We start from the raw sequence: 15212 nt of genomic DNA, 5'->3' as shown, positions 1-15212 counted from the left end.
CACACACACCATTCAATTTGGATAGGAAATGACCATATGGGGTAGATTTTTCAAACCTTCTAAACAGGAAAAATGAAGGTGTTGTCCATAGCAACTAATCCGAATCTAGCTATTGTTCTCTAGAATGTACTACATAATTGATAGCTAGAATCTGATTGGTTGCTATGGGCAACACCATCAGATTTCTTTTTTAGAAGGTTTTATAAATCTACCCCTATGTCAGTAACAACTTCGGAACAGTGATGGCGGTGGTCCCTCCAACATTTTACTGGTTGTTTATAAATGTCCATTACTAGATAAAGCACCTCAAATAACTATATAAACAGATGGCGCAGCAGTCACTGGGCAGTGGTAAATCATTATTTAAAAACAGTGGCATTGTCATGGACCTAAATTTCCAGGGACAAAAAACCTTGGAAGCCAGGGACACTTGGCAGTGCCGGCCGCACACTATGCGAGCACCAACTGATCAAACATCAATTAAGCCATACACACTGAGGGCCAAATTGGACACAAATATTGGCTGTTCATAATGAGTTTTGGCAACATGCTTAAATAACTAAATTGCCCAACACAAACTTGGAGCAGGCGTTACTACAGGATTTATCTCACATTACTCATTAATTAGAGAAGCTGGAATGATTATTTGTATATGTGCAGTGTACACAAAAGTCTAATCCATATTATTATTATTATTATTTTCTTTTATTTATAGGTAGCCACAAGATTTCCGCAACGTCTTACAGAATACAAACAGTAGACCATACAGGGTGAAACAGTACAGAGCAATAAACTAATAATACCAGGACTCCAAAAACTCTAAGTATAGCTAGTATAGCGAAGCTTGAACAGAAGAATAGGTATAGAGAGAGGAGGGAAGAGGGACCTGCTCGTAAAAATTTACATACTATAGGGAGGGCAAACGGATTGCAGGCACAAGGAGAGTCAGTGGAGGGATCAAATGCAAGTGGCGCTAGTAAGGGGACAGGGGAAGAGAGAGGTGAGGAGATCAAGCATGGAGAGATGGTTAGGTGGATGGCTGGTAGTCTTTGAGGAACAGATGAGTTTTAAGTTTGAAGGTGCACCGATTAAGGGACAATTGGATAGAGCATGTGAAGAGTGGCATGGAAAAAAGATAAGTCTCGCTGACGCGTTACGTATAGAACAAAGTGGGTGATGTGGGAGCAGGGAAAGCCGCTGAGGAGAAGGTTACAGTAATCAAGATGGGAAAAGAGGAGTGCATAGATAATGGTTTTGGTAGCATCCTGAGAGATTGAATGTGGGGGCAAAGGAGATGGAGGAGTCGAGAGTGACACCCAGGCTGCGGAGTTCGGGAGCAGATGAGGTGGTGGTGTTGTTGACAGTGATAGAGAGATCCAGATGGGATGAAGATCTAGAAAGAGGAAAGACTATGAGCTCAGTTTTGGCAATGTTAATTTTGAGAAAACGTGAGGACGTCCAAGAGGAGGTGGTAGAAAGGCAGTCAGATACAAGAGGGGGGGGGGGTGATCAGGAGAAGAGATGTAGAGTTGAATGTCATCGGCATAAAGGTGATAGTAGAGACCGAAGGAAGTGATGAGTTCACCCATGGGGGGTATATTTACTAAACTGCGGGTTTGAAAAAGTTATAGCAACCAATCAGATTCTAGTTATCATTTATTCAGTACATTCTACAAAATGACAACTAGCATCTGATTGGTTGCTATAGGCAACATCTCCACTTTTTCAAACCTACAGTTCAGTAGTGTACAGCGAAAAGAGTAGAAGGCAAAGAACAGAGCTCTGAGGGACTCCAACAGAGAGGGCAGAGGAGGGGATGAACCAGAAATGGATACAGAGAAGAGCATTTGGCAAGGTAGGAGGAGAACCATGCAAGGAAACAGGCAGAGGGAAGGAGGGTTCTGCAACAGGAGGGGGTTGTCCATTGGGTTGAAGGCTGCAGAGAGGTCCAGGAGGATGAGCAGGGAGACATGACCCCTAGAATTAGCCGAGAGAAGGTCATTAGTATCTTTGGCCAGGGCGATGTCAGTGGAGTGAAGGGAGTGAAAGCTGGATTGGAGAGGGTCAATGAGGGAGCTGTCCAAGAGATGCCTTGTGAGGTGGTTGCAGACAACCTACTCGAGTAATTTAGATGCATAGGGGAGAAGTGAAATGGGGCGGTAGTTTGTGAGTGAGGTGGGGTCATGATTGGGTTTATTGGGAATGGGAGAGATAAGGGCATCTTTAAAGAAAGTGGGGATGATGCCAGTAGAGAGTGACAGGCTGAAGAGGTGTGCAAGGTAGGAGCAGTCAGTAGGGAGAGGGAGGGAGGAGGTGACAGGGCATGGGATCCGGGTGGAAGGTAGACGGGGGAGAGGAAAGAATGAGGGAGTGGACTTCTCCACCCAAAAGTAGGGTGGACAGAGCACCAGAGTTGGTTGTTGGAGGAAGGCGGAACAATGAGGGTAGCAGAAGAATCTGCAAGGAGATGTTGAGGCCTCAATTGTGGAAGAGAAAAAGGAGGCAAAGTCAGTAGCAGAGAAAGAGAGCCGGATGGGAGGGGGGGGGGAGTTGAAGATGGCAAAGAGGTGACGGAGATTATTATTATTATTATTAGAATTTATTTGTTAGGTGTCACAAGGTATCCGCAGCGCCGCACACAGTACTAACAGTAGACTATACAGGGTGAAACCATACAGAACAATGAACAAAAAGTACCAATACTTCAGAAACTCCGGCCAGTCATATGCAGTAAACACGGAGCGGAAGAACAGGTAAAGAGACAGGAGGGGAGGGGGCCCTGCTCATAAGAGCTTACATCCTAAGGAAAGGTAAACAGACCAGGCACAAGAGGAGCCAGTTGAGGCAAGAGGAGAGAAGGGAGGACGAGCTAAAGGGAGGAGATGGGGGTTAAGTAGATGGTTGGTAGGCTTTGAGGAAGAGGTGAGTTTTGAGTGCACGTTTGAAGGAGCACAGAGTAGGAGAGAGACGGATGGAACGAGGGAGGTCGTTCCAGAGAAGGGGGGCTGCACGGGAAAAGTCTTGGATTCTGGAGTGGGAAGAGGTGATAAGAGTGGAGGAGAGGCGGTGGTCATTGGCCGAGCACAGGGAGCGGGCAAGAGTGTGAATGGAGAGGAGGTTAGAGATATAAGGGGCAGTAGAGTTGGAGAGAACCTTGTAAGTGGTGGTGAGGAGTTTGAAAAGGATTCTGTATGAGAAGGGGAGCCAGTGTAAGGCAAGGCAGAGAGGGGAGGCAGAGGAGGAGCGGCGTGAAGAGGAGTCTTGCGGCCGCATTGAGTATAGAGCGGAGGGGGGAGAGACGGGAGTGGGGGAGGCCAGTGAGGAGGGGGTTACAATAATCGAGGCTGGAGATGATGAGTGCATGGATGATAGTTTTGGTGGCATCCTGAGAGAGAAAAGGACGGATGCGGGCGATGTCGCGTAGTTAGAAGCGACAGGCTTGGGCAAGGGAATGAATGTGGGGGGCAAAAGAGAGAGAGGAGTCGAGGGTGACACCCAGGCAGCGAAGTTGGATGACAGAGGAGATGGTGGTGTTATTGACGACAATAGAGAGGTCATGGTGGGATGGGAGTCTGGGCGGAGGAAAGACAATGAGTTCAGTTTTAGAGATATTGATTTCGAGAAAGCGCTCGGACATCCAGGAGGAGATGGCGGAGAGGCAGTCGGATACCCGAGCGAGGAGGGTGGAGGAAAGATCAGGAGAGGAGATATAGAGTTGAATGTCGTCAGCATAAAGGTGATACTGAAGACCGAAAGAGGAGATTAGAGCACCAAGGGAGGAAGTGTAGAGCGAAAAGAGTAGAGGGCCAAGAACAGAGCCCTGCGGGACTCCTACGTGGAGAGGGTAGGGGGAGGAGGAAAAACCAGACGTGGATACAGAGAAGAAGCGATTAGTGAGATATGAGGCGAACCAGGCATGGAAGGAACCAGAGAGGCAGAGAGAGAGAAGAGTTTGCAGCAGGAAGGGGTGGTCCACAGTGTCAAAGGCTGCAGAGAGGTCAAGGAGGATGAGCACGGAGAAGTGACCCTTGGATTTGGCTGATAGGAGGTCATTAGTAACCTTGGCCGGGGCAGTTTCGGTAGAATGGAGGGGTTGGTAGCCAGATTGGAGAGGGTCAAGGAGGGAATTGTCCACGAGGTGTCTGGTTAGGCGGCTGCAGACAATCCGCTCAAGTAATTTGGAGGCATAGGGGAGAAGAGAGATAGGGCGATAATTAGCAAGAGAGGTGGGGTCAAGATTGGGTTTTTTGAGGATAGGAGAGATAACAGCGTGTTTAAAAGAGGAGGGTACTACACCAGAGGAGAGTGATAGGTTGAAAAGGTGTGCTAGGTAAGAGCAGGCCGTTGGAGAGACAGAGCGAAGGAGGTGGAAAGGGATGGGATCGAGAGAGCAGGTAGAGGGTGGAGAGGAAAGAATAAGGGAGCAAACTTCTTCACCGGTTGTAGGGCTGAAGGAGCACCAGAGTTGGTTGATGGGGGGAGGTGAAGCGATGAGGGTGGCGGGAGAAGGGGAGGAGGAGATGTTCAGTCTGATGGCCTCAATTTTGGAAGAGAAGAAAGTGGTGAAGTCAGAAGCGGAGAGGGAAAGCGGGACAGAGGGGGGATGGGGGGAGAGGAGGGAGCTGAAGGTGGCAAAGAGGCGGCGGGGATTGGAGGACTGAGAAGAAATGAGGGACTTAAAGAAGGATTGTTTAGCAAGGGAGAGGGCAGAGGAGAAAGAAGAGAGTATGAATTTAAAGTGGAAGAAGTCAGCCAGGGAGCGAGATTTCCTCCAGAGGCGTTCAGCAGTGCGAGAGCATCTTTGGAGGAAGCGGGTGAGTTTTGAGTGCCAGGGTTGGGGAATAATGCGGCGTCGGCGGATAGAAGAGGCCGGGGCAACCGCGTCCAGGGCAGTGGTGAGGGAGTGATTGTAGAGAAAGGAGGCCTGGTCGGGACAGGCCAGGGAGGGAAGGGGTGAAAGGAGAGTTTCGAGAGAGGAGGAGAAGGAGGTGGGGTCAATAGCATCCAGTTTACGTCTAGTGAGGGTGGCTTTGGGCGAGGCAGAAGCAGGGGAGGAGGACAGAGTGAAGGAGAGGAGGTGGTGGTCAGATAGTGGGAAGGGTGAGTTGGAGAAGTCAGAGAGATCACAGAGATGAAAGAAGACAAGGTCAAGGGAGTGACCAAGACAGTGGGTGGGGGAAGAAGTCCACTGAGTAAAGCCTAGGGAGGAGGAAAGGGCGAGAAGTTTATTGGTGGCGGGGTGAGAACAGTTGTCAATAGGGATATAGTCGCCAAGTATGATGGAGGGAAGGTCAGAGGAAAGGTAGTGGGGGAGCCAGGCAGCGAAGTTGTCAAGGAAAAGGGAGGAGGGGCCTGGGGGGCGGTAGATGACGGAGACATGGAGGTGGATGGGGGAGAAGAGACGGATGGAGTGTACTTCAAAGGAGGAGAAGAAGAGGAAAGGTAGAGTAGGAATGACACGAAAAGTGCAGTTAGGGGATAGGAGGAGGCCCACTCCGCCTCCTGGACGCTCCTGGAGATTGGAGGACTAAGAAGAAATGAGGGACTTAACAGGGAGCAAGATATCCTCGAAAGGCACTCAGCATCACTTCTGAAGGAAGCCGCTGACAGAAGAAGCTGGGACGACAGCATCCAGGACAGTGGTAAGAGAGTGTTTGAAGAGGGAGGTTGCCTGTTAGGGCAGACTAGAGTGGGAAGAGGGGAGAGGAGAGTTTTGATAGAGGAGGAGAATGAAGTACAGTCTACAGCATCAAGATAACACCTTGTGAGGGTAGATTTAGGTGGGGGAAGCAAGGGAAGAGGACAGAGTGAAAAAGAGGAGATGGTGGTCAGAGAGTGGGAAGGGAGAGTTAGAGAAATACGAGAGAGCACATTGATGAGATAAGACAAGGTCAAGGGAGTGACCAAGATATTTGTTTGGGATAAAGGTCCACTGAGTGAGGTAGGGTGGAAGAAACAACGAGAAGTTTGATTGAGGCAGGATCAGTGGGGTTATCAATAGGGATGTTAAAATCACCTAGTATGATGGAGGGGAGGTCTGAGGAAAGGTAGTGGGAAAGCCAGGCTGTGAAGTTGTAAAGAAAAAGGGAAGTGGAGCCAGGGGAGTGGTAGATGACTTAGACATGGAGGTGGAGGGGGAGGAAGATGGATAAAGTGAACTTCAAAGGAGGAGAAAGAGAGGGAAAACACAGTGGAAATGACCTGAAATGTTCAGTTAGGGGATAGGAGGAGGCCCACCACCTCCTGGACAGTCATCTGGTCTGGTGAAATGGGTGAAGGAGAGGCCCCCATGGGAGAGAGTGGTGGGAGAAGCAGTGTCAGTAGAAGAGATCCAGTATTCAGTGATAGCATGAAGGTTAAGATAGATGGAGATGAAGAGGCCGTGGATAGAGGGCAGTTTATTCTGGGTGGATATGGAGTTCTAGAGGGCACAGAAGAAGGGGAGGGAGGGAAGTGGGGAGATATGGATGAGATTGGGAGGGTTGCTGTAGCATGGGGGAGTTTTGAAGCTAGAGCAGTTAAGGGGGCTAGAAGGGAGGATGGGTATAGGACAGGAACGAGGAGGCATAATGAGCGACCAGGAGAGAAGGGAAAGTGAAGGGGAGGAAAAGAAACAATGGCAGAATAAACAGGAAAAGAGGTCAGAGTATAGAGACAGAGGCGAGGAGCAACAATAGACAACGGGTAGTGAATGAAAGTAAATAATAAAATTAAATATAAGACTATATAAAAATGTAAGTCAAAAACAATTAGGTAATGCTATAGGTACATAACTAGGCAGAGAAGAAAAAAATACATACAAACAAATGATGAGAGACCACAGATACTGGTGAATCCAAATAGTGAGTGTCCAAAGGAACTGGTGTACTCAGGCAATGGTAAAGGGTGGAGAGCAGAAGTTCAGTTAAGTCCAGGTGAATCCAGGTGAGGCCAGGGAGAGAGTTCAGGTGAGTTCAGGAGTCCAGGGTAGCAGGGTCTAGAGGTAGTTGAGAGTGGCAGGGAAGATAGCTAGTATAACCAGGAAGGGGGACTGAAGGAGGCCATGTGTGAGGGCCTATAGGTGAAAGGAGGTTGGAAGCAGAACAATCAGAGGACATCAGTAGTTGTAGTGGGTCAATCGGTGGTTGTAGTGGGACAAACGGATGGCTGAAGCAACGGAGAGCGGGGACCCAGAGAACACTGTGAGAGGCACTGTGGAAGGCAGGGGGAGGAGGGGGCACAGAGGCATACTGTGATAGAGGCCAGGGTGTAAGAAATGAGGAGAATTCAGCAGAGGGGTCACAAAGTCATCCAGTGAGTCGATAAGAGCATCAAATGGAGAGGAAACAGGCAGGGTGAGGATCCAGGCCGGGGGTAAGGTGAAGGAGGAGGGGTGGAGACCCAAGCAGCGGCCTGTATTGTCAGAGAGCATCGGATCCAGCAGAGTGTGAAGAGACGAGGGTGTCATCTGCATGTAAGTGGCCTTGTCACTAAATATATGATATATTCAGCAAGTCTCCGACTCGTCAAACTTACTATAAATATGAAAAACATCTCACCAAATTCATTGGAAATTTACAGCAGGCCCCTCTTGCAAAGCTCACCTTTCCGAGAGCACCAGTGAGCTTGAATGGTAAGGTCCAGGGCCTCTTAAGAGTCGCACGCAGTGGGTTACCGCCCTAAACACAACAATTATAATCCGCCACTGGTGACAGACATGATGGATAGATTGGATTCAAATATTTTCATTATTATATGAACTGAACTATTTAAAACTTACCAGCTAGCATTAATATTTAAAACCTGACTAATTGAAAAATCTTCAGTACTTACAGCTGACAGCCTTTAACTGTTTTCACATCTACCGAGATATCTTCCTATAGGCCTAGATACCTCTCAGATAAAATCAGTTTTAGAACAAATAACACATCACGCTTTTAGTCTCCATTTAAAGACATTCTAGCTCATTGTTATAGTATAATTATTTTCCATTTTCAGTGTTATTAGCAAGTTCTAAATTACTGCAATTTTCATAAATTTAAGTAAAGTGCATGTTTTTATTTTTCCAACTAACTCTTCACTTTGCTTGACACGTCTTATCACATATGCGACTTCTTCCTTTTTGACATACCCTTTACATCTGATATACAAGGTTAGATTTCACTGCGGGAGACAACTTTAGATTTTTATTATCTTAAGGTCTCCCCAGGGCCTGGAAAATATTTTTTTCCCCTCATTTAATAAGATCTACCTCAGTGTAGATAATTGCTAAAACGATGCGGCCTTTCGGTATGTCGGACAAGCAATATGTCTTGGCTAGCAAATGTATCCAGGTTTAATGCAGTCTTTATTTTAGGTTTGCGTGCTGCAGGTTAGTAGTCTAATATTAAAGTAGCAATGCAACTTCCTTTGCCCTTTCCTCCTTCCCATATGTTCCTTTCCTACCTTATACTAATATTATATATTTACATTGCACACAGGGATGCACTCAGGCAGGGGAGGACTGGCAAATTTTAGCCCCGAGGGGCAAGACTCAACTCAGCAACCTATTTTAAAGGGAAAAAATGCAGGTGGCCCAGTGACCTAGCCTAAGTTAGCCCACTATGGGACCGGCCCCAGGGGCGCACCCAGGGGGGGGAGGGGTTCTGGTTCTCCAGAAACCACTCCGCGAAGAACAGTGTCAGTACATAGCGGCACTGTACTATACAGCAGCTGCGGTGCTGTCAAAAAAGCGTGCGCGGCGGTGCTGTATTGTAGTACGGACGCTCCTTTGACAGCGCCGCGGCTGCTGTTCAGTGCAGTGCCACCGAAATGAAGCTGCTGCGCCGCGGCATGCGCAGCGGCTCTTCCCCTGGGCCTGGGGGGCAGATGCCTGTCTGCCCCTGAACTCAGGTCACCTACACTCCTAGGTAGATCTTAAGCGTTTTAGTGATTTTTGACTATTTGTTCTCTTGCTCATGCCTATTTCTCGGTGTTCAATTGCTGTCTTCATGTATCCACTCTTTATCTGTTCATATTTTTGATTTCCTGTATGTGAAAATCAAAATTAAGTCTTTACGAGCACTTTTAATGGTTGCTTTCCCTTGAACACACCATTCATTGAAAATGTTATAAAGAATATATTAACAGACAACTTTTCTTTCCGCACTAGTACTAATGCTCTATGAAACCGTATAAAAAGAAAAAAATATTTACAGCATAAGCAATGTTAGAATTTTACGCATCACTATATATTTTTTTTTTAACTGAACACTTTTAGCTAATATACAAGAGTTAGATATTTTAAATAATAAATCAAGCAGATGAGTACCGCAACGTGTACACTTAACCATAAAGCGTACATAGCACAAATAAAGAGAATACCTTTTATAAAGAGGCATTACATACGGTTACACACTTATAATATGTAATAATAATTAGAATGTAAATACAATAAATAAAATAAAAACTTTGGTGTGACTCCACATAAAAGTGTATACATCCAAGATGGGAGGGGGGGCATGGGTGAATCTCTCAGCCCTGGGCACTGGTCCCAAATAGGCGAGGAAGTAGCTAAAAGCGACATTTGTACTCAGCTAAAAGAGAATTCGTACAGACCATTTATCCCAAAGCTTCAACTGCCTGCTGGTGCGGCTGTGATGGGGAGGGCACACTGTCCCTGGATTGTGGGCTACTGGAAAGGGGTCCATCGCTTAATCTCACGTATAATGCAGGTACACCTCCTACACAATATCTCCTACCACCTCCCCCCTCGCCCCATCCCTGTTGTCCCGAAACACACACAAAACTAATTGGTCACATTCTACTTGCAGCAAGATCTTTCATTGCTTTGAACTGGAGAAAAAAAAACACCATTCAAGCACTCATCCATACAGTGTGGCAAACATACATGTTAGAGCACATCACCAGTATTATACATGACTGCCCCCTTCAATTCTCCAACATCTGGAACGCTTGGATATCTGATTTGGCTGATGTAACAGTTATGTAACGTGAAAGTAATATAATATGGAGTACTTGCCTTACTCTAGATGAGCGCTGGCTGGCCGGTGGTGCGGAGTCTAACGAACCCCCGGGTGTTCACCAAGAATCGCCTCAAGATGGGCTTCGCTGTGGAGGATCGCAGGTCGCGGTCCACTGGTCTGCCTCTAGAGGTAAGGATGCGGGAGGAACCGAAGGCAACACTGGAGCCAGGAACTGGATATAGACAACACCGTGGTCAGGATATCCGGGTCAGTACACAGGAATGCTAGAATATAAGTGGTCAGGATAGCCGGGTCGGGACACAGGAATGCCAGAGATATGCGTGGTCAGGATAGCCAGGTCGGGACACAGGAATGCCAGAGATATGCATGGTCAGGATAGCCAGGTCGGGACACAGGAATGCCAGAAATATGCGTGGTCAGGATATGCGGGTCGGTACACAGGAATGCCAGAGATATGCGTGGTCAGGATAGCCAGGTCGGTACACAGGAATGCCAGAGATATGCGTGGTCAGGATAGCCAGGTCGGGACACAGGAATGCCAGAGATATGCGTGGTCGGGATAGCCAGGTCGGGACACAGGAATGCCAGAGATATGCGTGGTCAGGATATGCGGGTCGGTACACAGGAATGCCAGAGATATGCGTGGTCAGGATAGCCAGGTCGGTACACAGGAATGCCAGAGATATGCGTGGTCAGGATAGCCAGGTCGGGACAAAGGAATGCCAGAGATATGCGTGGTCAGGATAGCCAGGTCGGGACACAGGAATGCCAGAGATATGCGTGGTCAGGATAGCCAGGTCGGGACACAGGAATGCCAGAGATATGCGTGGTCAGGATAGCCAGGTCGGGACACAGGAATGCCAGAAATATGTGTGGTCAGGATATGCGGGTCGGTACACAGGAATGCCAGAGATATGCGTGGTCAGGATAGCCAGGTCGGTACACAGGAATGCCAGAGATATGCGTGGTCAGGATAGCCAGGTCGGGACACAGGAATGCCAGAGATATGCGTGGTCGGGATAGCCAGGTCGGGACACAGGAATGCCAGAGATATGCGTGGTCAGGATATGCGGGTCGGTACACAGGAATGCCAGAGATATGCGTGGTCAGGATAGCCAGGTCGGTACACAGGAATGCCAGAGATATGCATGGTCAGGATAGCCAGGTCGGGACACAGGAATGCCAGAGATATGCGTGGTCAGGATAGCCAGGTCGGTACACAGGAATGCCAGAGATATGCGTGGTCAGGATAGCCAGGTCGGGACAAAGGAATGCCAGAGATATGCGTGGTCAGGATAGCCGGGTCGGTACACAAGGGCAATAGAAGAAATAAAGTCAGGAAGCCTGGATCTGGTACACTGGAGGAAGAACCAAAGAAATACAACAGGGCTGGAACACAGGAGGGGCTCACTGAGAACAGCTAGTCAGGAACGGAGGAAGTTGCTCTGACGCTGCCCAGGCGTCAGAGCAGGGTTTACATAGAGCCAGTTTTGAATTTCCCATCCGCCGCGATCATGTGACCAGCCAGCAGTCGGGACCCAGAAGAGAGAGGTGATGCAGCGATCGTAGCACGGGAGCAAGGAAAAGGTGAGTGTAACAGCTGATAGCCCTTCACCAGTCACTTGGTTCTCTATTTATTTTTCATTATACTTGCATACACTCCATATTCTAGTTTCCGAATCCCCCTGCCCCCTTACTAACATTTCCCAGGATCCCCCACTGTGTCCTTCCAGCTTAACCGTATATCTTCTCACCCAATACCTATCATGCTCTCGAATACTGGTTATATGATAGGATGATCGATAGTATTGCCTGTATCAAGGACTATTCTGTTATGTACATTATCACTGAAAACAAATCTTTATCATATTCCCATATCCTACTCCCTTTTTACTTTCTGTATCCCCTCCCAAGCAAATTTTTCTTTAAAGAATAAATAAATAAATAAATGTATACATCCTTTGTAGTATGACATTGACTATGACCCATGATTCAGGGCATCTTGATGTTGCAGATGAACAGGATTTTCTAAAATTAATTACCAAGCAAAAGTTTGGAATCACTAAGAACTTTTTTGGGCTTTTAAAATTTTGATATTTTTAATTTATCATTGTACTATTAAAATAATCTGAAATTAAAGTCAATACATTGACACAGTCATAACTTATTATGTTTATTTCACATAACTGATCTATTCATGTACCTTTACATTCGTCAAAGAATGTGTCAGGGTGTCCACGAAGGATGAGTGGGATCCTGCTGTCTCAGCCGGTGTTGGCTAGACTTCGCCCAGAGGCGCGGAGTCTAACAGAGCAGAAGGTATTCACCAGGGATCCCCACAAGGAGATTTGGACTTAGCGGCTTCCACCCTGCAGGTCGCGGCCCTCTAGGGAAATTCCCAGTGATACAGAACAGAGATGTAACTTGAGGCGTAAACTGAGACAGAGGAATGAGGCACAAAGAAGGGTAGGGCACATTAGTCTCTAGTTGACACTGGAGAGGAGGGGGCGATGATCCAGGATAGGGCTATCCACGGAGGGGTAGCTAGGCAGAAGTCAGCGGAATATAGAATATGCAGCAGACGATGAACCAAGACTATTGCCACTTGGGAGTGGAATGGATCTCTGGAGGTAAGCGGTGCGTGCAGGATAGGTAGCGGGCATTGATCACAGCAATACCACTAACGAGTGGAACAGGTAGCAGAGATCAGCGGTACACAGGATATACAGCAGACGATGAACCACAACTATTACCACTTGGAGGCGGAATGGACTTACCAGTTTCAAATATGCCTTTTTTTCTGCAACTCTATCTATAAAGCCAACATCCAGGAGTCACCTTTTACTGTAGCAGATGACACTGGTATTTGGCAGGTACTATTTAAGGAAGCCGCAAACTCAGGACCTGTAAGGTGTCTGCTTCTCAGACTGCAGACAGTGATGTACGTATCCACTTGTGCAGTTGTGCATTTGGGCCTTCGGCTTCTTTTTCTACCCTGCTAAGAGCCAGTTTGCCCTTATCTTACAATCTATGAAACATACATAAGAAAATTGCCTCTTATCGGTCAGCAATTAAATATTGAAAACGCAAATGACAACTCCCATAGCAATCAATTACGAAATGAACCCTTTTAGCGTTGAATGCGTGGAGGTACAGAGTTCTAGTTATAAGTATTAAAGACAAAAAAAAACACATTTTGACTGGAGAGGTGTGACCTATAAGCCTTTACCCCGATAACCATCATCAGGGATGTAACTACTGAACCATATCACCACCCTGGGCCTCCAACCTCACCTGCGCTGTGTGCTTTGTGAGGCTCACTGTTATCCAGCCAAGATAAGTGATCATGTAATAGCCTCAACAGACTATGCGGACCCTAGGCAGCGTCTAGAGAGCCAGAAATGTACTATCACGTCTGTCGTGTTGTGTAGAGAAAATGCAGCGTGCGCATCATACTCATCGGGGACGCGTCGTCTGATGATTAGGGGTTTGGAGAAGGGCCTGAGGAGTGGGGTGAGCAAGGGCCAAAACAGGTATATTTGTGGCGGGGTGGGGGATGACCCACCCTAACCGTGCTTGGAACAGCTGAGCATGGGCATGGTGAATGGGAATGTGGCTGCAAAGGGGGGCAACTGCCCGACCACCCACACAGGACACAGGGGGACAACTGTGGGTAGGGAGAAGGCCCACCAAAACAGTGTGATTCGAGGACTGTGGAAAAGGGAAAAAAGAACCTAGGGTGTGTTAGGGTGCAGCAGAGGCTTGATGCGGGTGGGGAGGGGGCACATCAAGGAGGGTGCTTGGCTAAAGAAAGGGCTCTACAGAGGATTAAATAGCAGTAAGGGGGATGAAACGAGAAAGGGGGATTGTGATAGAGAGATGATAGCAAAGGAAATGGCCCTGGGAAGGGAGGAATCGAAAATAAATAGAGGGGGCATAAGCAAACCGAGGGGGAGGTTTCCTAGTGCCTGGAAACCCCCCCCCCCCCCCCAGGCCTGGGACACTGTATAATTTAGGTGGTTGGACCTTGCCCCCGCTGCACACGGCTCTGCTTGAAAAAGGGAGAGCTGTGTGCACCTAACAGTAGTGCATGCAGCATTGCCCATGTATATTATGGGGATAGGAAGAGTTGGAGAGCAACCAAGCACTGTCTAAAATTATAGCCACACCCCCATGCATACTGGTCACGCCCACTGACGGCGTGGTGTGGAAACCCCCCTCTACAAATCCAAGGTTAAAAAAAAATATATATTAAAACATAACTAACAATTAGTTTATTGCAGCACACAATGGGGTCATTTGATAAAACTGTGGCACAGATGTTCTATAAACCAGAATCATACATAAATAAACCCAAACAGGTTTCCAAAGAGGAGAGTGCATTAATCACATACACACACCCAGTAGAAAAACAGGGAAATTGTTGCCATTATCTAATTTTGCGCATCAGCATCATTTCTATGTCCAGCTCTTTATTCCAGGAATGGAACTTAAGTACTTTTTGGAACACAACTATATCCAGAGATCCAGCTGACAGTCAGCTATGCCATTAGTATTTGCCAGCCCTAAAAAAAATTAAAAATAAATACTTAGAAATCTAAGCATTTCTTAATAACCACTTTTTTAGACACACAGTGGGGAATCATAATAGGGTTTTGCTTGTGCAGTAGCCTAGGCCGTAAAAAGCCCGATATTATCCTATTCATACTTAGGGGTATATTTACTAAACTGCAGGTTTGAAAAAGTGAAGATGTTGCCTATAGCAACCAATCAGATTTTAGCTTTGATTTATTTAGGGCATTATACAAATTGACCACCTGGAGAGCAACAGGCCTGCTCTACAGTCTAGGTATTAGCAGAAAAGTCTGTTTATTGTGAGGAAAAGGGACGTGGTCTGTTAGATAAAAGTTGCAGCTCTGCTGAATTTGAGGCATGGTCTGGGTCAGTGTTGTCTTACCTGTGACACTCCAGGTGTTGTGAAACTACAAGTCCCAGCATACCCTTCCAGCAATAAGCTGCTATATAGTGGCAAAGCATGCTGGAACTTGTAGTTTCACAACACCTGGAGTGTCACAGGTTAGCCATCACTGGTCTGGGTAGATCCAGGTCATGTCCTGTTTTTTTTTTTTTTTTATTCAGGACTGTTTGAAGGCTAGCCTAATATTTTTTTATTGACTTTCACCGACTGTTCGTATACATACATAATGATATCTCATCATGACTCAGCAGTCATGTCTATAAGATGTG

Source organism: Mixophyes fleayi, chromosome 11 (assembly GCF_038048845.1).
Source record: "Mixophyes fleayi isolate aMixFle1 chromosome 11, aMixFle1.hap1, whole genome shotgun sequence".
Classification (NCBI taxonomy): Eukaryota; Metazoa; Chordata; class Amphibia; order Anura; family Limnodynastidae; genus Mixophyes; species Mixophyes fleayi.
Note: the sequence above shows the minus strand (reverse complement) of the source record.